Raw genomic sequence first — 24,873 nt, 5'->3', positions numbered from 1 at the left:
CAAACTTCATCAATCAAGTCTCTACCGGAGGGGCAGAAGCCCATAGCCTATCTCTTAATTGTTCACATGATTCCTTAGATAGTGGTTTAGTGAAAATGTCTGCAATCTATTCTTTAGTGTTCACATAAACCAATTTGACTTCCTTTGCTTCTACCTTGTCCTTCAAAAAGTTATACTTTATTGAGATATGCTTATTCTTAGAGTGAAATACCAAATTCTTAGACATGTCAATAGCTACAGAGCTATCATAGTAGATAACTACCAGTTCACTACAATTTACTCTGATATCCTTCAACATTTTCTTCATCCATAAAACTTGAGTGCAACTAGTTGTTGTTGCAACATACTCAGCTTCTACAGTAGATAAATAAATGCATGACTGCTTTTTGCTTATCCACAAAACCAGTTTCTTTCCAAGAAAGAAAGCTCGACCAGAAGTGCTCTTCCTGTCATCAGTATCACCTACCCAATCTGAGTCAGTAAATGCACATAAAGTGAAATCATCATTTCTGGAATACCATAAACTATATTCTGTTGTTCCTTTCAAATACCGAAATATCCTCTTTACTGCACATTCATGATTTTCTTTAGGATTAATTTGATATCTTGAAACAATACTTACTACATTCATAATATCAGGTCTAGTTTGAGTTAGATATAATAGACCACCAATCATAGATTTATACCTTGTCAGATTTACTAGTGTAGAAGTATCCTTGATAGAGAATTTATCACTTGTAGCCATAGGAGTACTTACTGGTTTGGAATTCTCCATACCAAAAAATTTCAACAATTCCCTCAGATACTTAGTTTGACAGATAAAAATGCCTTTGTTAGTTTGAGTAATCTGCAAACCTAAGAAATTTTTTATCTCACCAATCATGGACATTTCAAATTCATTCTTCATGTTAGCAAATTCCATGCATAGTTTATCTTCTCCTCCAAAACTGATATCATCAACAAAAAATTCAATAATCAGAATATCATTATCAGTGATCTTATAATATAGATTACTGTTAGCACTGCCTTTAGTAAAACCAAGCTTCAAAAGATATTTATCCAACCTTGCATACCAAGCTCTAGGAGCCTGTTTCAAACCATATAAAGATTTCTTCAATCTCTAAACCATGTCTTTTTCACTTGTCAGTGAAAATCCATCAGGTTGCTCAATGTAAACTTCTTCCTCAAGCTCACCATTTAGAAATGCACATTTGACATCCATTTGATAAACCTTATAGTTCTTATAAGCTGCATAGGCAAGAACTAGTCTAACAGCTTCAATTCTAGCTATAGGTGCAAATGTCTCACCATAATCAATTCCTTCCATTTGAGAATATCCTTTAGAAACCAATCTAGCCTTGTTTCTTATAACTTGACCATCCTCATTTAGTTTATTTCTAAAAACCCATTTAGTTCCAATAACATTCTTATTTTTAGGCTGAGAAACTAAAGACCAAGTTTCATTCTTCTCTATTTGATCTAATTCATCTTCCATAGCCTTTAACCAATTTTTATCCTTACAAGATTCAATAAAAGTTGTCAGTTCAACTTGAGAAATAAGACATGCCTCTTCATTTTCCATTTTTCTTCTTGTCATAGCTCCCTTGTTTCTATCTGCAATAATTTGATTTTCAGAATGATTTAATCTTACATACCTTGGTGTCTTTTGAACTTCAGGTTCACCACTCTGATCATCAGTCACAATTGAATGTTCTGATTGTGTTGGTGTAACTGTCTCAACTTCTTGTATCGGTTGAGGCATTTTCGGTTTAGTTATGATCATTTTCACTACCAGTTCCCTACCATATGATATAGAATGATTTATGTACTATTCATCCACTTTTACATTAGCACTCTCAACAATTTTCTGCAATCTTTTGTTATAACATCTGTATGCTTTGCTCTAAATTGAATAACCAAGAAATATCCCTTCATCACATCTAGGATCAAACTTTCCAATTGAATCATCTCTTTTAATATAGCATTTACTTCCAAAAATTCTAAAATACTTAACAGTAGGTGTATGTCCAAACCATAGTTCATAAGGGGTCTTACCGGTTTCACCTTTGATGTGAACTCTGTTGAATGTGTAGACCAATGTATTTACTGCTTCTCTCTAGTAGATATGAGGCAATTTGGCTTCCATCATCATAGATCTAGCTACATCCAAAATGGTTCTATTCTTTCTTTCAACTACTCAATTTTGCTGGGGAGTCCTAGGTGTAGATAGTTGTCTCCTGATTCCATTTGTCTCACAATAACTATTAAACTCACGAGAAGTGAATTCACCACCATGATCTAATCTTAGACATTTAATTTTCAATCCAGTTTTTGTTTCAACCTTCACTTTAAAGATCTTGAATTTCTCAAAAGCTTTAGATTTCTCCCTCAAAAAAGTCACCCACACCATTCTAGAATAGTCATCAATAATCGTCATGAAATACCTATCACCTTGAAATCTTCTAGTCCTTGCTGGACCACATAAGTTAGTGTGAATCAAATCAAGTACATCATTAGATTTATCATGTATGCTCTTAAAAGAACTTCTGACTTTCTTACCCTATTGACATTCCTTACATATCGGATTATGAGGCTTCATAATCTTAGGTATATCTCTAACTACCTTAGTTGAACTGATCTTTACAATGCAATCAAAATTAACATGACACAACCTCTTATGCCATAGCCAACTCTCATAAATATGAGCAATCAAACATGTCTTATTACCAATGTTCAAGTGAAAGATATTACTTCCTATCTAAATATGAGCAATCAATTCATCCATAATTCCAACAGAAACTACACCAGTAATGTCCAGTGTTTTGACACCAATTCAAACACAAGCCTCACATGTTTCTATGACTCAACCTCCGGTTTCCTATTCCATAGGTTCTACATATAGTCATCAAAATATAAACCCAGGTTCTGCTAATACAATGAGTACAACCCAATCAAACATGGGTTCACAATTTTCTTATTTCACAATACCCAGTGGAACCCATAACACACATAATTATAATTATGGTACCTTTCAACAGCCTCCTAGTTATACTACCATGAATCCTTTTGTGGGAAATATATATGCGCAAAGTGTACCACTAACTCAAATGGATATTTTGACCCAACAAGTACAGAATCTGCAACAATAGATGACAACTGTGCAAACCAATAATGATAAAAAGAGCTATGAAATGTAGGAGTTACGTCCTTATCCTTTTGATCACACAATATACATTCCTCCTTTCCCACCATATTTTGAAACACCGAAATTTGACAGATACCGAGGGAAAGGTAATCCAGAGATCACATTAGATAATTTTTCACTGCATGTATAGAGGTTGCAAATGAAGACACTTATCTAATGAGATTGTTCCCAAAAATTCTTGGAGGTTTGGCCTTGGAGTGGTTTTCACATCTCCCACCAACAATCACATCATGGGGTGAACTAACTGAACATTTCATTGCTAACTTCTCGCATAAAATTGAAACCCCAGTTACATTGATGGACCTATGTGCCGCAAAATAATATGAAAATAAAACATTTGTATCCTTATTACAAAGATGGAGATCTCTCTATAGAAGGTGCAAGACTATTATTCCCGAAACTGAGCAAGTTGACATGTTTGCAGAAAACTTAATCCCAAAAATTAAGGACCGAATACAAATGCAATGTTTGACCACATATAAACAAATCACTGAAAAATCCTTGAAGTGCAAGAAAGGACTAGTAGAAAAAGGTATCATTAAATATGGAAATAATAACAACAATGATAAATCCAAGTTTTGGTCAAGAAACAAGAATGTGACCAATGATGGTGTTGTAGACACCCGTACAGTGAACATAGCTCAACCGATTATATCTTTACAATGACCAAGTCAATCATTTAGTCCACATACATAGAATAACACAATGTCGGCAAACGCAAATGCTGCGCAAGCTACGAACACAAAATTCCCAAGGGTAAATACTCCAAAAAGGAACTACACACCTCTAGGGGAGCCTATTGAATCAGCGTTCAAGAAATTAATACAAACAAATATGATTACTTTTCCAGAGGTTAGAGTATATGAACCGGGTCCTTTCAAACCTACATGGTGGAATGATAATGATTTCTGTGACTATGATCGTACAAAAGGGCATAAAATTGTGAGTTTCTATAAGTTGAAGAACTTAATTCAGGACCTGATAGATCAAGGTGACATCATAATTGATACCAATAAAACTTTGGTGAACACAAATCACGCCATCTTTAAGGATCCTTTTGTCAAACATGATAAAGGGAAGTTGTACTCATGTTTGAAATTATCATAAATCTAAGATTAATTAGACTAAAAGGATGAATCACAAGAATCCTTAACTAACCAAACCAATTCTAAACACAATTCAATGAAATAAAAAAAATAAAAAAAGAAGATTAAGCTTGTTAAAACTCCCTATTCTCCACTTGTGCTTCCATTGTTCTTCTCCAATTTGTATGGTTGATGGCTTTCAGGTATTGCACCAATTTCCTACATACAAATATTTTGAAGACTGTGATTCTCTAATTCTCAAAATCTAGATTGAAATGAGAAAAGAGGTTGAATTTATAGATTTTCAACACAAAGGGGGTGAGAAATAGAACTCAAGTGTTGATTGGGAGATAACTGATTAAGATTGATCAGTTAACAGAGTTGATTAATTTGTTAACTCAGATTGATTGGCTTGTTAACTCATTTGATTGAGTAGTCAACTAGATTGATTGGAGAGTGAACCGAATAGATGGATTAGTAAACTCATTTGATTGATTAGTGAACTGAATAGACTAGGGAGATGACTGAATTGATGGATTAGTCATAAAAAGGTGATTTTGAGTTAAAAAGGATGATTGATGAGTTAATTGAGTTAACTGATTAGACAACTGATTTGATCAATCAATTTTGATTTTAGCATGTGTTGTAGGAATTTGAAATTGAATTTCATTTTCATTTTCAATTTGGATTTGAATTTAATCTTTCGAATGCTGAAATGCACATGAAATTAACTGAAATTCAGATTTGGTGAAATGTGAATTTGATGATTTGGAATTAGATGAAATTAATTGAAATTCGAATTTGGGGAAATATGAATTTGAGAGAAATTAAATTAATTGGAATTATAATTTGGGGAAATATGAATTTGAGAGAAATTAAATTAATTGGAATTATAATTTGGGGAATTGGAGGAATTTAATCAATTAATTTAAATAATTTAAATGAAATTATTTAAACTTAGGAGATTGAATTAATTAAATAATAAAGATTATTTAACTAAGGAAAAGGTCGTAATTAATTAAATAATTAATATTTAATTAATATTTGAGATATGGTTAACTGATTAAAATGATTTGAGAATAGAAATAGAATAATTAGAATTGTTGAAGGGCGATGATTAGAAGAAAAAGTTAATTTAATCAAATAATTAAAGAATTACTTAATTAAATAGATGAATAATTAATGTAGAATTAATGAGACATTTTTAGGTGTCTACATTTGCCCCTCTTTGAAAAATATTGAAACGATGTTGTTTAAAAGAAAATGAAAAGAAAAATTGCCCCCGTATGCCCCGGTGATGCTAAGGTATAATGCCCCTTCAAGAGATTGTTTGTGCATTGAAGACATGAATGATCTCTCGAAAGAAGAAGGAAGAGATGAACAATGAAGAATGAATAATTTATGACATGAATAAGTTTGATTGGAGAAAATAAATGGTTAGAATGATTTGAAGATAAGTTTGATAGGATTGATCTAATAAAGATAAAGTTTGGTTTCAAGAAGGACATTGTTGGCATATGCACACTCCAATGAGACATTGTAGGTGATTGAAGGTTTTGTCATTGATGGCAACCTTACAATCCTATGACACCGACAAGTAATTCCACAAGCACTAGCAAGATCAGACTCTACACCGGCACTCACATCACCAGCACCGGTAGTGAAAGGAAGCATACCGGCAGTGAAAGAAAGCATATCGACACAGAGGCCGACATGATTTTTTGTTATATTATATTTTGTTTATTATTGTAAAATCTTTGTAAGCCGACTTGGCAAGTTGTAAAATGACCCTTATATAAGAGAGATCATTGTAGAACATTTGTAAGTAAGTAAGTAGAACATTTTTAGGCAAAATAAGGTAGACCTATTATGCAAATTATAGGTTAAGGGTTTATGTAAGAAGCAGAGCAGAAACCGGTACTGGATCTGGCATTATAGATGCTATCTTGAAGCAGTACAAGACACTGGATTCATATAATCCATTTTTGTAAGTCAGTGAGACTTCCTCTTTTGTATTTGAGCAGTGAGCTCTAGGTAGTTGGCCTTCCTGCATGTGCAGGCCCCTCTTGTAGTAGTAATATTCTCTTATTGGCCAGTAAGTGAATATTGTGGGTCACAAATCCCACCAAGGTTTTTCCCACACCGGGTTTCCTCGTTAAATCCTTGTGTTATGGTGTGTTTTTCATGTGGTTGTTTTTATCTTTGTTTATTGCATTACTTTCTGCTTACGGGTACACAATATTAATATGCTCTACATGTTTTAAGTTAAGAAATTCAATTCACCGGTTAGATACTGATTCACCCCCCCCTCTCAGTATCTGTGGGAATCCTAACAATTGGTATCAGAGCTTGGTCCTCTATTTTTAGAAGCCTAATAGCTTGAGGAAGATCTTGACATTGGTAGAGATGAAAAATCTAATGAAGCAACTTGAAGGAGCTCTCTCAGACTATGATATAGAAAAATTGAAAAACATTAAACTTGAAGATGATCTAAAGGCTGCTCAGGATATTATTCAAGCACTTCAAGAAAATCTTACTATTTCAAGAAACAAGAGAAGAGAGCTTTGTGAAAAGATGCAAAATGAGAATGATGAAAAAGAAACTCTTAATGATATGATAAACAAGCTGAAACAAGAGAACATGACAACAAAGAATGAGATGTAGGATATGACTATGAGGTTTTGTAAAGAAATTGAGGATAGCAAGAAGAATGAAGAAGATTTGACCAAAAGACTAAGTGATGCTGCAAATGAGAACACAAGACTCAGCTATGAAAATGATTTGTTGAAGACAGATTTGATGCACACTCAGAATGACTCAAATAAACTGATGAGGGAGAAAGAAGTCTTAGAAAGAGAACTAGATACTGCAAATCAACATAAAGAAAAATTCAAGAAAAGCTTAGAGGAACTTGGTAACTTGCTGAAGAATCAAAAACCCAAAGGTGACACTTCTGGAATTGGCTTTGAAGTTGGTGAAAGCTCTGGTACTGCAAACACATAGGATCATAGCAAACCGGTAAGGCAACCTAATGCTTATAAATTAAATGGAAAATGCTTTAACTGTAATAAGTATGGTCATAGAGAAAATGAATGTAGATCTAGAAACTATCAGAATACCAATGCACCCACTGGTCAATGTTCAAAATGCAACAAAGTTGGTCATAACTCTGAGAATTGTAGAATGAATGTAAGATGTTATGTTTATGGAAGATTTGGACATTTATCTAATCAATGCAGAACACAAACCGACATAGGTTATGGAAAGGCTATTCAGAAACATAATGTGACTTGTTATGCATGTAACAAAATTGGGCATATTGCTAAATTTTGTAGAAGTAAAGGATCACCGGCAGACAACAAAAGTTCTAGTTTAAAAGGAAAAGAAAAAGTTGAAGAGGTTAAGCAAGAATTCTCAAAACAATGGATTAGAAAGTTAGACCTAAATATTGTTGGGAATACTCCTCCACCGATAGAACCAATCAACACTCCACCGACAGGACAGAGTAGTGCTTCACCAACAGGACAGAGTAATACTCCACCGACAGGAAGCTCTTCATCAAATTGAAGAAAATTTTCTTGAGGGTTTGGCAATCAATGAGACATATGCTATAATTCCCTCGGTTAATGGTGAGAAGTTGGAAATTACTTGTATACCGGTAGACAATGTTAAGTGACTACTTAACCGACATACATTAAATGTGGTAGTTGGTAGATTGACATTATAAATTTGTGGTTTTGGCTCCATTTAATTTCACTGAGATTTCAAACATTCAAAGAAATTTGCAAAGCTAAGGCATTTCGAGCAAAGAGGCAAAGCACTTCAGCAATAAATCCATCCAAAGGCAAAAAAAGGTATTTATCATCATGGCATCCTCCTCTGCACCTGAATTTATAGAAAACCCTACAGTAGTCGAGGTTATAAAACACCCTAGGCCCATATTTTAGCTAGTTCCCGAGGTAGCTAAGAAAGATGACAATATAGGTGCTTTTTCCCAAATTTCAAAAGGAGTTGTTTTTGCAAAAGATCCCAGAATATACATTCATTGCAACATAGAGGAATTAGGAGATGAAGAAATTAAAAACATGTATAAGACTGTTATATGTGACAATTTAAAAAATGTAAAACCTGAACATAAAGTTGTTGAAACCCTAGGATTCACTGAAATCCTCTGCATTCCTAAATTTCCCAAGGAAGTGATTAGGATAGTTTTAAGCAGGGTACATGGTTCATTCTTTTGGCTTGATTCAGTTCACAAAATTACAAAGGAAGCTATGAAAGCAGTAACAGGGTTACCTTCCACTGGTAATAGACCAGACAAGACTAAGAAGGTCTCCAATGACCTAGTAATGAACTTAACTGGTGCAACATCAGATAGAAGGTCTCTAAGGGTTAATGATGTGACCGATATAAATGTGAGATTTGTTAGCATGATTTTAGGGTACAAAGAAACTCATGCAAATAGACTTAACTCAGTTTCTAGTTTATGCATTAAGAGTGATTATGACATGGTTAAAGACAATGTTAAAATTGATGCATGTGAATGGTTAAAAGATGAGTTGATTGATAACTTAGGCAAAATCAAGAAGGATAAGAAAGGAGCTTTTAGGTTTGGAAATCTACTTGTATGCTTGATGCTACACATAACCAAATAGGTTCCCGGTAAAGGCAACAAGAATCTTGGATTTGACATACCGATAGGAAAACAATTATCAGACTTATTCAACAACATGGATGAAAACAAGGAAAAGAATATCATTGAGTATTTTCAAGCACTAAAGGTCAGAATAAACAAAAGAATCAGACTATCACTAGAAATTGTCAACAAATACAAGGATGATATATGTTTTGTAATAAAAAAGGATGAGATCTGGATGGAAGCAGTCATCCCAAGAAAAATTTGGGTAACAGAGATGGGTTATGAGACTGATGACCACATTATTGAAACTTATGCTAAAGCACTTTTGGAAGCACCCAGGGAACCAAAGGAAGAAGTATTTGGCAGTGCTGAGACCATAGAAAGTCAAATTCAATCTAACAAGAGAGTGAAAAAGGTTGAAGCGGTTGTGAGAAGAGGTTCTAGATAGACTAAGGCTATTAAAGAAGATGTACTTAAACAAACCAGTGTCACTGAGGATGAGTTAGGAACTCTACAGCCTGAGACTCACCTATCACCGGTAGCTACTTTTTTAGAGAATGACATGCCTGCAACCTTCAAAAGAGTTGTAAGGAAAAGGGATCTTTCATCATCCTCCACACCCTCGCCTAGAAGGACTAGACAAGAGCAACAGGTAGAGACTCAGAATGAGACTAAAAGAGAGAAACAAATAGAGAGACAAGCAGAGCAACAGGCTCTGGAACAAGAACAAATTCACATGGAAATAGTGCCACTGGCAACAGGAGAAGATCAAAAACCATTGCTTAAGGAAATGGAAACACAGACTAACCTACCAAAGGTCACTACAAGCTTGGTTACTTCCTCCACCGACGGAATTCAAAATGTTGGTTCCTCCTCAATAGGTTACAAATCAACAAATGTAACTGAAGTACTTTTGGACTCCATCAAAAGGATAACAGATTGTAGTTCACAGGCTTATAAAGCTATAGATGACACAATCCCAATTTTGAGGATGATAGCTCGTAAATGCAACATAGATAATAAGGATTCTTTAAGTCAACTTGACACTTTGTCAAAGTATATTACTGACAACACAGTGACTGTTGAGAAAATAAAGGAAGAGGCATTGAAGGATAAGTTAGAAATTGAAAAGCAAAAATTCTTTGAAGATCAGATAAAGAAGTGTACTAGGGAGTTTGACACACTTGTACTGGAACTATGTAACTTATTGAAGGAATTTAAAACTCTGTACAAAGATACTTGCAAGACAAACTTTTTGATAGTAGACATAGATAAGAAAATGAGCAAGGTACAGGATGAAATAAATAAACTTGCTGACAATTTTGTTAACTCACCTGATACATTATCAGTTTTTGAACAAAGGATAACAAGTTTTGAGGAAGAATTACTTAAGTTAGAAAGAGAAAAGGAGAGAATAGTAAATAAGGCAAAGAATTTGAGACTAAGACTGAGTCCAAGATTGGACTATCTAGCATCATTACCGAAGGAAATATCTGAGGCACTAGTACAAGGACAAAGAACACCGGCAGAGCATATGCAGCACCTCACCAGTACAGTTCAAAGAATAGAGACAACAATAAAGGACAATAAGAAGTTTATGGAAAGTATAAACCTGATTTTGGTAGATCTTTTTCAAATTGTAACCACCCAGCTACAAGGTTGAGACAGAAGACTACAACTCTATTGACACCTTGACAACCTTTGTCATTGATGCCAAAGGGGGAGTAGTAGTATGAGAAAATAATCAGCAAAAGACTTATCTGCTCAGGGGAAGCTCACATATTTTTGGATTACAAGTTTTGGAATTTTCTCATGAGTGTTGCCATCAATGCCAAAGGGGGAGATTGTTGGCATATGTACACTCCAATGAGACATTGTAGGTGATTGAAGGTTTTGTCATTGATGGAAACCTTACAATCCTATGACACCGACAAGTCATTCCACCGGCACTAGCAAGTTCAGACTCTACACCGACACTCACATCACTAGCACTGGCAGTGAAAGGAAGCATACCGACAGTGAAAGAAAGCATACTGGCACAGAGGCCGATAGGATTTTTTGTTATATTATATTTTGTTTATTATTGTAAAATATTTGTAAGCCGACTTGGCAAGTTGTAAAATGACTCTTATATAAGAGAGGTCATTGTAGAACATTTGTAAGTAAGTAAGTAGAATATTTTTAGGTGAAATAAGACAGACCTATTATGTGAATTATAGGTTAAGGGTTTATGTAAGAAGCAGAGTAGAAACTAGTACTGGATCTAGCATTATAGATGTTATGTTGAAGCAGTTGAAGACACTAGATTTATATAATCCATTTTTGTAAGTCAGTGAGACTTCCTATTTTGTATTTGAGCAGTGAGCTCTAGGCAGTTGGCCTTCCTGCATGTGCAAGCCCCTCTTGTAGTAGTAATATTCTCTTATTGGCCAGTAAGTGAATATTTTGGGTCACAAATCCCATCGAGGTTTTTCCCACACCGGGTTTCCTCGTTAAATCCTTGTGTTATGGTGTGTTTTTCATGTGGTTGTTTTTATCTCTATCTACTGCATTACTTTCTGCTTACCGGTACACAGTATTAATATGCTCTACATGTTTTAAGTTAAGAAATTCAATTCATCGGTTAGATACTGATTCACCCCCCCTCTCAGTATCTGTGGGAATCCTAATAGACATATCCTTTATAAGACAAAAAATGATCAAAACATCTGGTTTTAGGAAGGATATATCCTGTATAAGACTGATATGTCTAGTTTTAGGAAGGATACATCCTGTATAAAACAAAGATAGATGATAAGATGAAGATAGATAAAAATTGGATGAATGATAAAATATGATGAAGGTGAGGAATAATTTATTGATGGATAGAATAGTTGATATGAGAAAATGATAGAATTATAGATGAAAATATTGAAATTAAGTGGTGAGAGAGATCATGTTAGATGAAAGAATGATTGGAAAGAATGATCAAGTAGAAAAATGCTTTATGAGAGAATGATATGAAGAGACAATCAGGATGATGAGATTAGAAAAATGAAATGATAAGATTGATGATGAATAGTGTTCTTGTCTTTATTCATAGTGCAATACATTTTGATCTTTTGATCATTTAAGATGATGAATAGTCTTCTTGTCTTATGATAACTATAGGATGGGATATGAAATAAACCTTGATAACACAACATATGTTGTAGACATATCCCTTACAAGAGATAATACAGTGGTTGCGATAACAATAAATCCAAGAGACAAAGATTGTGCAGTAGTTACCCACAGATCAAAAATAACCTTACAAGGAGTACCACCCAACCCATCACCAACAGTAGGGACCTATAATGTGGTTGAGAAACTGAAGAAAATCCCAGCCCAGATATCACTCTTTGAACTATTGTGTATATCACCAAATCAAAAAGCTATCTTGGATAAAGCACTTAAAGATTTAGTAGTTGACAAAGATATAGATGAAAATGCTTTCCAATCCATGGTGGGGAATTTAGTTGATGGTACCCATATTACTTTCACATAATGAGATTTTCCCAGTGATAAACTTCTACATAATCATTTTCTATATCTAGAATCTTACATACATAAGAAATTAGTCAGAAGAGTACTTAAAGATGAAGGAGTTGGTCTTAACATCTGCACACTAAAGCTGGTCAAGGAATTGGGTTATTCTGAGCTTCATATTGATCCTTCAAAGAGAATAAACATCAAAGTGTATGATGATGAAGAGTTCCCTTCAAAAGGTGTACTCACACTACCAGTGCAAATAGGACCTATTACAATAGAGGTTACCTTTCAAGTGTTGGACAAAGAACTAGGGTATAACATGCTATTAGGCCACCCATGGATTCATGCCATGCAAGTCGTACCTTCAATATTCCACCAATATGTTAAGTTTCCATACAATGGTATTGAAATCACCATATAGGGTGATCCAAACCCATTTCAACACTGTAATCACCTAAAGGAAAGTGTAGATAACCAGGTACCCATTAATCAAGCAGCACTGCTCGCTATGCAAATGGATTCATTGACAATCACAGGAATACAAAAGAATACACCTACAACATCTTCTTTACAAATTAAGGATGTCAATTGTGGGGAATATTCCATTTCAAGTACCTCAAATGGCAGACAATTATCTCTTTCTCCTAGGTCTTTTGGGAAGCCACAGAACATAGTAATGAAACAAGATAAAGGAAAGGGGATAGTAAAATACTCATATTCATGCTCTTTCATTAGATGGGGAGACTTACAAGAAGAATCTATATATGAAGATGCCAATCACTAGATATATAGAGAAGAAGATGACATGACAATACCCAGGTTACCTTTTGTAGCGTCCTAAAATTGTGACACTTGCAATTTCGACTGCATTTTGGTCTTCACGATGGCGACGCAACACGCAACCTGAATGGAGACCCTGAAACTTGCTCACGACACTGAAAACTGCATTTTTGAAGCACCCTGGCCTGAACCTCCTTGCACCCTGCTGTCCCGGGAGGTGGGACCAGAGCACCCAGCGCCCTGGTCCCTCAGGACCAGGGCGCCCAGCGCCCTAGTCCCTGGGTCCTATTTTGGGCCCGATCTCCTAAGGGGCTCGGGTCTTTTTGTTTGCAATTTGGAAATTAACTTTCCTGGTCGGCCTAAGGTCGGGAAAATCAGTCTATGAGCCCTAAATGACAAGTATATAAACTACATTTTCCTCTCTCATTTGGATAGATAGATGGAAAAAAGGCGAAAGCAAGATTCAAACATTCAAACATTCAAGCATTCAAGCATTCAAGCATTCAAGCATTCCTTCTAAGTCTCCATTCAAGGCTAAGTGTTGCATTCAAGGCAAGGATTCAACCATTGAAGAGGAGATCACATATTACATGCTACATACAACATACAACATACAACATCTAAACCTTTGCACATAAGGATACAAACATCCTTAGAACAAGGTATTAGTACTTGTTTTACAGTCATTTACATTTACAGCTCTTGCTCATTTTTTGGTTAATTCCAAAACCAGGGTTTGACCTAAAGGCAAACCCCTAATACCTAACCCCCCAATCGTCTTCATTTTTCTGTGTGTAGGTTGCAGGTACGCGGCTGAAATTGAAGATCTGGAATCCTTGTGCAGAGACGAACAGATCCCCCTTTGTTTCGTGGATTTTTCGGAGGACCGTGGCGCCGGGTGCCATCGTCCCGACAACTTTTGCTCAAATTTGCAGGACAGCGCCGTATCGACATTTTACTGCTAATTCCAGGTCCGCAGCTTCATCCTATAATCCGAACTTAGTTTATAAGCAAATCTTTGTCACTTTCTATGCATGCTTAGTTTAATTCTTCTATCAACATTCTTTACAAAAGAGGGTAGCCTAGCTGTCTTAACCCTTGAAACACATTTAGCATCCAATCTTGCATTGCATGGGATTGGATCTTGTGGGTTTCAACCCCTCTTTTGAATGTAAAGTCTTTCCCCTAAGTGAAAACCATCGAATCCTAGCGAACCTCCCTTCTCTCTCCTCGGAGTTGGAAGAGGGGAGAACAACTAGGGTTCGATCGCGATTTTCCACTTTACACCTTTAGATCAGTATGGCAATGATTTTAAGATGCTACAAAACCATGGGTACGATGGTACCATAGGATTGGGACTATAGAAGCAAGGAAGATTAGAACCTGTTGTACTAAATGAAAACCAAAAGAATCAAGGGTTAGGATATAAACATATACCAAAGATAATAGAGTCAAGACAACGTACACTAGATATATTGAACAAACCTAGACTACCATGAGAGTACATAACTCAAAGTCAGTTATCAACACGAGTATTTCCCTCTTTATCTTAGAGAAGAAAGAGAGAACCAACATCTCCTAGTATGGAATCAGATGGTGAAGATATGAGGCAACTTCCAGAATAACCTAACACAAAATCACCTAGAAATATAGTATTTGAAACATCTGCATAAGAAAATGTGGTAATAGACAAATTCTTAGCACCAACAAATGATCCTAATCCTTTGTTGTTGTCAATACTTTTTCTATAAGGGAAACAACTCAAGCTCCTCCAAATGAGTCAGATGAAGAAAGAATACAATGAATTATATTGGGCTTAAGAAGGGTATCCACCACACAAAGGAGGTCCACAAATCTACAACAAACTTAGTTACAAGAACAAGAGGAGATAAGTGATACAACCTCAGAAAGTGAAACATACATAGAAAGTGTGACAGATTCTCACAACTATGAATTCCTATTTTATGATGATGTCAGCCCACAAGCAATAGACATGGCAGATGGCAACCAATCACCCATTGATGATGAAGATATATAAGGTCATCTAAATAACTGGGTATGCATGTTATCAGGATCTTTTACAATAGAAGGAAATAATGAATTACCCCTTATACACTCACATTTGATTGATTGGGGGTGAGAAGGAAAACCAACTCTAGACTAGTTTGGGAATGATGAAGCTATTACAGAATTCCTTGGTGTCAGAGAACGGTTTCCACAAGGTTATCACAAGGCAAGATTTTCTATAGAATTGGATAGAATGGCATAATTTGGAGAGGCAAGTGCCTCTGTGACAAAAGATACAGATGAAAGTGATCACAATGGAAAGAGCAAGTTAAACAACCTCCCTATTGAACAAGAGAATTCAACATTACTTATGGAAGAGACTGAAGAAGTCAATATAGCAGAAGGAGAAGTTGTACATAACATCCACTTAGAAAAATCATTAAACCAGGAAAAAAAGGATAAGTTCATACAGTTCTTCAAACAACGTCCAATCAATTTCGCCTGGTCCTATGCAGATATGCCAGGTCTAGATCCAAAATTGGTGTTACATCATTTACCATTGCTACCATGAATAAAACTTGAAGCAGTCACCGATGAGGAGGGACCTTAAAGAGATCAATACGAATCGGTCAGCAAGAGTAAACACAATGAAAACACAAATATATGAGGGAGGCAATGCAGAACAAATTGTTTTATTGCATGAAATTTGATTACATCCAACCGGTCACAACCTAGACCTTGAATCTTATGATCTATCTTCTACGCATGGTCTAGCTACTTGATTCTCTTATTGATTCTCATTGATTCCATTCTAATGCATCGGTCAGCCTCCACCAAGAGATTCCTCCAGAAAATCGTAATGATTAAATGTAGATCACGAGAAAAGGTCGGCCACACACCACGAAACATCGGAATCAATGCCCAAGGCTCTGCAAGCTTCAAAATCGATTTTGGTAGATCACCAAAATAGATCCAGGAAACCGATAAAAAAGGAACAACTAGTAATAGGAAATTGTCATGGAAAATGGTGGTGATATCTTGCCAGAAAATGATCCAAATGTGATGCGGTCTAGAAGAAAGAAAGATGATCAAGTCTTCAAGTAGAATGCAAATCCATAGGATCTAGTGAGCCAAAATTGGGACACACAGAAAGGAAAACTGAAACTGCAAACTAAAAACAAAACATAAAGGAAAATGTTTTTTGGTTGATGCAAGATTGTTGTAAACCGGGGATGCTCCTGCATCAGACATCTGACACTAGTACATTTGGGTCAAGATTTTGATGGCCAATCATCGAAATTCTGACCACATTTCATCGCACTACTGACAAAAAAGGCCATCAAAAACTTGTGTCGGAAGTTCTAACTATCCTTGTGGTTGTCACAATTTTGACATCACCTCCAACCATTCTGATGCCCACCATGCGTGCTCATTCCGTGAATGAATACCATCGCCATCTCGGGCTGTCATCGGAATTCCAACACCAAAGTATAAAATTTTGACAAAGGAGTGCCGTCGGATGCACAACATCCTTGTTGGGCGTTTCATTAGTTGTCGTCGAAATTCCAACGATGAGAGATGATGTGGGTCGAATGGCTTTGCTGTCGATGCATGAAAGCATTGAACGAGTTCTACTTTTAAAAATTACATGAAACATTTTTAATTTATTTGATTAAGTTTTATTTGCAAAAAATGATTATCAATGATGTTTCCTTTCTCCAAGAATTGTCTAGGACCTTTCCGTCAGATAATATGTAACATTGAATGACTAAATTTTTTCTTTACAATTGCTTATTTAATTTAATTATTATCTCAGTGTGAATTAAAATTTATATCTGTACGGAAGTAGAACATACAAGTTGAAGAGTCTCTTGCATGCAAATTTCCTAAAAGAAAGCAAGCAAGCATTATCTTGAATGACATGGAAACAAGCTCATCAGCTACCTAGAAGAGAGCAATTGGAGAATGGTAGAGGAAAGTGTTTAAGGGTGATAAATAGATAGATAGTATGCAATACAAACAAACAATGTTTGGAGTGTCTGATGTGACGTCTCTAATTTATGTCTGGAGGGTCTAACTAGTTTTGGAGTTCCTTCAAAACCTATTGGGCCACGCTTGGAGGAAATCAATGTGTTCATGCAAGGAGCACCTTTTTTCTATTATGAGAATGATACTTTTGCATCGAGGGATATTTGGAAGTCAATATCCAAAAATTTCTATAGTGTGGAACAAGAGTTGGCAGACTCAAAGTATAATTGTCAGTTTTCAGAAGACCAACAGGTTATGTACACAATCTCCCAATAGAAGAGCAACCACAAGAATTACCTCTCCCCCCCATGACTATTCAGGAAGCACTTCCTCAAACAAAGGACTATTGGCCTCCATGGGATCAAAGAAAAAAATTAAAGCATAGACTCTAGACGATGTGGTGGTGTCCTCCGTGAAGAACTCTACACTATAATTGAAAATTCACAAGGGAAACTGCAAGATAGTGAAGAGAAATACAATCTTGAAAAGTGGGAAGAATGGATCTTGGTTTGGGTGGGGCCAAGTCAGGTGGCTCCTCTAGAGGTTGACAAGATAGAAATCATATTAGGATTTGAAAAAGATCACACTCATGGAACTTCATGTGCGAGTGATCGATTGCGATGTTTGGGTAATGCATTCGAAATAGATATAGTTGCATTCCAAATGGGTAATGTCTTGATGGCATGCAACTGTATCTATTTGGAATGCATTACCCAAACGACACAATCGATCACTCACACATGAAGTTCCACGAGTGTGATCTTTTTCAAATCCTAATATGATTTCTATCTCATCAACCTCTAGAGGAGCCACCTGACTTGGCTCCACCCAAACCAAGATCCATTCTTCCCACTTTTCAAGATTGTATTTCTCTTCACTATCTTGCAGTTTCCCTCATGAATTTTCAATTATAGTTTAGAGTTCTTCATGAAGGAAACCACCACATCGTCTAGAGTCTATGCTTTAATTTTTTTCTTTGATCCCATGGAGGCCAATAGTTCTCTGTTTGAGGAAGTGCTTCCTGAATAGTCATGGGGGGGAGAGGTAATTCTTGAAATCGCTCTTCTATTGGGAGATTGTGTACATAACCTCTTGGTCTTTTGAAAGCTGACAATTATACTTCGAGTCTGCCAACTCTAGTTGTTCCACACTATAGAAATTTTTGGATATTGACTTCCAAATATCTCTCGGTGCAAAAGTATCATTCTCATAATAGAAAAAAGGTGCTCCTTGCATGAACACATTGATTTCCTCCAAGCATGACCCAATAGGTTTTGAAGGAACTGCAAAACTAGTTAGACCCTTTGAACATAAATTAGAGACGTCACATCAGACACTCCAGACATTGTTTGTTTGTATTACATACTATCTATCTATTTATCACCCTTAAACACTTTCCTCTGCCATTCTCCAATTGCTCTCTCTAGACAGCTAATGAGCTTGTTTCCATGTCATTCAAGATAATGCCTGCTTGCTTTCTTTTAGGAAATTTGCTTGAACATGACTCTTGAACTTGTACATTCTGCTTCCGTACAGATATAAATTTTAATTCACGCTCAGATAATAATTAAATATAATAAGCATTTGTAATGAAAAGATTTAGTCATTCGATGTTACATATTATCTGATGGAAAGATCCTAGACAATTCTTGGAGAAAGGAAACATCATTGATAATCATTTTTTGGAAATAACATTGAATCAAATAAATTAAAAATGTTTCATGTAATTTTTAAAAGTAGAACTCGTTCAATGCTTTCATGCACTAACGACAAAGCCGTCTGACCCACACCATTATGCATAATAGAACAAATCAATATAATAGGCTATTATAAAGAAAATATACAAAAATATGAAAGAACATTAAATTACCATTACAAACCCATAACCATTAAATAGTGAAAATAGATATAAATTTGTAAATGTCTCCTTGTAAACACCACAACCATAACCAAAACAAAAAAAATTCTTACCCGCAAAAACTTAGCTGGTGAGTTGCAAGTCTACAACATCTCAGATGATCAAACCGTTTCTTAATTTTGTTCTTCTGGTTAGTCAATGGATTTAGTCGCATGTTCAAGTTTACTATTTGAAGCCTTCTATTTCCCTATATTTGAGACATAATAAAATTCTTGTGAGTAGGAAATTGATTCAGGAGTTACTTGTGAAGAATTTGGCAAAGTAAATGATGACAATCAAACTCAAATTTTATCTGTCTTGATTAAAGACTTTTATCCTGATGGCATTAAATTAAAGTTCTTTCTCTATTTTTTGGTGATCTCTAGAGCAGAGGTTGCTTTGCATCGACCTAGGATACATTTAACTTGTGTTGTATCTGCGGAAATATGTATCCTAGGACGATGCAATGCAACCTTTGCTCCACCAATACCAGATAGAAGAGAAAGTACTTTAATTTAAAGCCATCACAATAAAATGCTTTCAAGACATATATTAGGTATAAAAGGAAGCCTACCCTATCATTTGAAGGGGTTTACCTACAATTCAAGTGATCTCTTAATTATAAAATCAATTCAATTCCAAGTGAACATGCAATCAAGCATTCATCAAGAATTGAAGGAGAAATCAAGTTAATAAAGATATTTAATAAAGATATCATCTTTTTAATTAAGAAATGGGTAGGAGATTAACAATACAAACCTTCCATATTGCACACTTCAAGGTATATTAAAATCAGTTTAAAGTGTATTCATTTAGGGACCATTCATAAAATATTCTCAACTTACATATCATAAAAGGATCTGCTCCACCAATAAAAGATAGAAGAGAAAGTACTTTAATTTAAAGCCATCGGGATAAAATGCTTTCAAGACATATAAAATCAAGTGATCTCTTAGTTATAAAATCAATTCAATTGCAAGTGAATAGGCAATCAAGCATTGAAGGAGAATTCAAGTTGGTGCAGGTGAATTTGGAAGACAAAAGGACTCAATGAAGCCATTAAAGACTTTTGAAGGTCTTAGGAGTGAAGAGCCAATCAATTATGCACACAATGAAGCCATTAAAGACAATCACCATTAGCATAGATTGCAGGATATGCACAAGATGTGTTTGAAATGGATTTAGAAACTTCCAACCAAATGTGATTAGTGAGTATAGATGTTGTAGTGCAACTACCCAGGTACACATGCATGCAAAATATGTAAGCTTAGATAAGGCACATGAACTATTTGACATAATGCCTCAAAGATCACCCAATATCCAATGATGATTGGGAGAAAGAAGACATCAATTTTTTGATAATCTTAAATATTTCTTTATTCATCACTATAAATCTATTATGAATATAGTCTCAATATTGTAGAAATTTATTCTATTATGAATGCAATATTTAGGGATGTAATCTTTATATTTTTTTTTTAATTAGGAAAAGGTCCTAATAGAATCCCCAACTAATTAATCTACAGAAAGATACCACTAAAGAAAGAAATTAAATCCTCACCACTATGGTCTTGAAGGATTTTAAGACACTTGGATTCCTATTTTGGCCCGCTTTTCCTTGACCCTATGTTAAGATAGTAAACTAGTTTGAGAGAATCTATTGGGTGGGAAATTGTGTATGGTTGCAATTATTTTCATGCATGGAAAGTGATTTAAAGTTTGGACCAATAGAGGATAAGTATTTCTTGAACCTTCAAGGACATGTGTAGAGCACCGCATGGATGTTTCTCCATTATTGAACTCTTTGAATATGTAAGTAAATTATTTTTGGTTGATGACACAGTAAGTGTGGTATTTGTCTTTTCGATATGTTGTGGATAATATTAATCAAATATGGAATTTTTTTGATGCTATATATACTATGTTTTGGATTGAATTTAGGTAAGCGAAGAGGTAATGGAAGAATAAAAGAGGTACACAAAGGAAGAAGAGTGAAATAGGTGGTTTGGGATGGAGGTTACAAGTATATATGATAATTCGTATGGATAATTTGTTGAAAATAAAGAGGCAAATAAGCTATCACAATTTCAACGTGAATGAATGCCTCATCTACAGAAGTAAAAGGTACCTCTAATGGTTTCAAAATTTGTGAAAAATAGTTATGATATACCAAATAATCAAGTGGAATATCCTTTAGGTAACTAATATTATCTTCAAACTATTTATTCTGATTTTCATCATATCCTTTCCATGTGCATTTCCCTTGGTTTTAGTCCCATTTTCTCTTTATTTTATATATATTCAAAACAAAATTTATAGATGCCTCTACTTGTCTCACCACTCATTAATTGTTTGGTATTTTCATTCCATTCACCAAGGTTGGCATCAATTCTAAGACTTTGTGTCATGGCCAACCTAAATTATTATTCTCTCCATCTTGTTAATGACCATTTCATTAATGAATCCTTCCTCATAATTTTCGATAAGTGAGACAATGTTAGCTCAAGGAATCTTTTCAATCCTCTTTCAAGATTCTTTCCCAAGTAATAATCTTGCATATTGGAAAATAAATTACGCTTCTATTTTTCCAAGCTACTCTTCCTTATAATGTTTAGATTTATTCTAAAGTGCTCATTGTGACTCATGTTTACTACTCTTCCTATTAGTCTCATTCCAATATCTCCTACAAAAATATGGAATGATTACATTTATATTTTATTTGTGTCTCCTAAATATCCACAAAATTTGTAACAATAATACAATTTTTCAATAATACTATGAGCATCACTTTGATGAAATGAGTACTAAGTGATCCATTCTTATGAGGGGTTCATGTAAACTACTCATGAGAATGGGTCAGCTTGACTCTAAAACTATGCAAGTGAATCATAGTATGAAAGTCTTGTAAAAACACTCATTCTTCTAGCATTGAAAGTTGTGAGAGAGTTATTAATGGGATTCTCGTGTGTATAGATTGAATGTATAAGTTCAAGACAGATTTTGAGGTGATATTTCTTTCCTTTTGGTACATCTATCTTTAAATTGGATGTTCTTTTGCCTTCATGGTAGGGAGTAAGTAATTTTTATGTGGGTTCCTTTTTTCATTCTTGGATTATTAAGGAAAACATAGTTTGTGAAGAGGAGGTTTTGCTTGTTATCTTATAAAAAAATTGGGTATTAGCTATTATAATAAATGATAGACAAAACAATGTCCTCTAAGGCTGTTGAAAAGAAATATCTATATGATGGATTCTCTTCCCAATTTATCTTCAAAATTATTTAGTAAATATTTGGGAAACCAAAATAGGGTATGTTGATTTGCAAAGGAAGAACTAAATCTACCAAGCTTGTTCCAACAACCATAAAATTTTATGATTGGGATGCAAGGGAGATTAGTGGATTTGATGGGTTGGCTTTGGCTAGATTCACCTAAGACAATTGATGATTTATTAGGCATTGTTGCTGTCGATGCATTGTTAAGGTTATTATGGTTGATTATCAAAGCTAGTGGGATTCAAATATAGAGGCGTGTTTAAGATAATTCTTATCATTGGTTGGTTAATAAAAATATGGTTTCAAGATTGATGCACAAACATATTAGAAGGGCACTTTTATGATGTATGTGAAATAATCACATTATTAAGCAAAATAATAGGTAATCTATAGGCAAGAATACTCCATATATAGATATTCTATATGAGGGACATGACTAATTCCACAAACTATAAGATTGACTAGGCTTTTCTCATTAGTGGAATCATATAATAGCTAGTGTGTATTGTTGGCTAGATGCATGAATTTGTAGTTTCCATACAACTAAGAAATGATAATGTTTCTAAGTACAAACCAAGTGGGAACTATAGACCCACTAATCTAATTTGTAACCACTCGCCACGACTATATTATGATAACTCTCTTATTGATAATAGAGAGTATCTAATACATTTATTAAGACCCTGATTATGGTCATGGTAGACCACACAAAGAATGACTTCCATAGGAGGCTAAGAAGGTGATCCATGAATAAGAGTTTGTTTCATTCAATCCTTAACATTAACTATCATTGAGAAATTTTTGAGGTGAGAAATTTAGTGAAATATTACTTAATATTCTAACTGGAGATATTACATACTAATCATGAAGTGTGAGTTCATATGACTCACTGATATATAATGATAAAGTATTACATAATTAAAATTGTAAAAAACACTACCTACTTGATATTAAATTTATTATTATTCTAATGTGCAAAGAATAAACAAGATTATGTAGGAATTAAATCTGTTACGGTTTCATCATTAATAGATGGATGGATTGAATGAGTGATTGGTGAAGTAGTTGAATTTGTGCCTATAATTCTAGAGGTTGGAGAGTTTAAAAGCATTGCATGTACATCGATCATTGACGACCGAATTAATGCATCTACTTGTGCACATAAAAGGCCCACATGAATGCATCTTAAAACTTATTCATTGGATATGCTATCTACTATTGCTTTGTCAATCACATCCACAATATTTCCTCTCGCAAAAGATTTCCATACCTAAACAAGAATGACTAATACTCATCTTGATGAGATATATAATATAATCTACCTCTCTGTCTGGATTCTCTGTATTACACAGGGAGAAATGGGAGTGATGGGGGAGGAGATTACAATCTTGTATCAGGATGTAGATTTATTTTTCGACCATATTAATGTAACAAAAATGAACCGAAAATTTTCTTGATTAATTTGTTCTAATACCCTAACTAGCAAGGAATTTTGTTGATACAACTATAGCACAAGTTCAAGAAAATTTCACTGCAAAAATACTAGTCCTCAAGAGTGCTCGCATCCATAAATCTTTCTCAAAGATGACTTCTTCCTCCATTCGTAGCTCTTATTGCTGTTGATGGAGGCTCGGGCGTCACCATTTACACAACCCATTTTGGGCTCCCTTGCGGTCATCCTCGCTGGTTATGTGCCAGCCCTTGGCACTTTGTGCCCGTGGCACTTCGTTCTCCCATTCCCCGCTGAGGCCATGTTTGTCACACCAATGATCGCTATAGAGGCGGGATGAATGAGATAGGTGGGATTTTGTAAAGAGGCGGGATTTTGGTCCTTTTTTTTTTTTTAAGTAATGCACGTGTTCATCAAAATTCTAACGAACACGAGCACTTTTTCTAAAAAACCCTAATGTCATTGGATTATCGTCAGAATTTTGACGAAATCGGGCATTTTTTCAAAAAAAAATCAAGTTTGATCACAATATACCTTCTCCATCGGAAACCTTTGTCGAAATTTTAGGCTAAATGTATTAGTGCAGGGTTAATAAAAAAGTGAGCCTCTCACTTTTCCAGGGTCAAAGGAAAACCAAGGCAGTCTACCTCTACTTGATAAATCCAAGATGAATCTTCAACTAGGCTACCCTTCCACTTCACAAGATATTCCTTATACTGACTGCTCCGGGTACTACACCCAATCCTACTATCCAAAATCTCTTCAATCTAATCCAATTCCTTATGAGGCAACTATTTCTCCAAGTCTGCAACACTGTTCTCATTGAATTCATGTTCATGGTACTCATGAAGATCTTAAATGTTGAATATAGGTGAAATAATTAGACTATCTAGTAACTCCACTTCATATGCATTTCCAGAACTGAACTTCCTCAAAATCCTGCAAGGTCCAAACTTCTTCATCTACAACTTATTATAAGTTCCAACTGGGAATCTCTCT

The sequence above is a fragment of the Cryptomeria japonica genome, chromosome 7, assembly GCF_030272615.1.
Source record: "Cryptomeria japonica chromosome 7, Sugi_1.0, whole genome shotgun sequence".
NCBI classification, from domain to species: domain Eukaryota; kingdom Viridiplantae; phylum Streptophyta; class Pinopsida; order Cupressales; family Cupressaceae; genus Cryptomeria; species Cryptomeria japonica.
Note: the sequence above shows the minus strand (reverse complement) of the source record.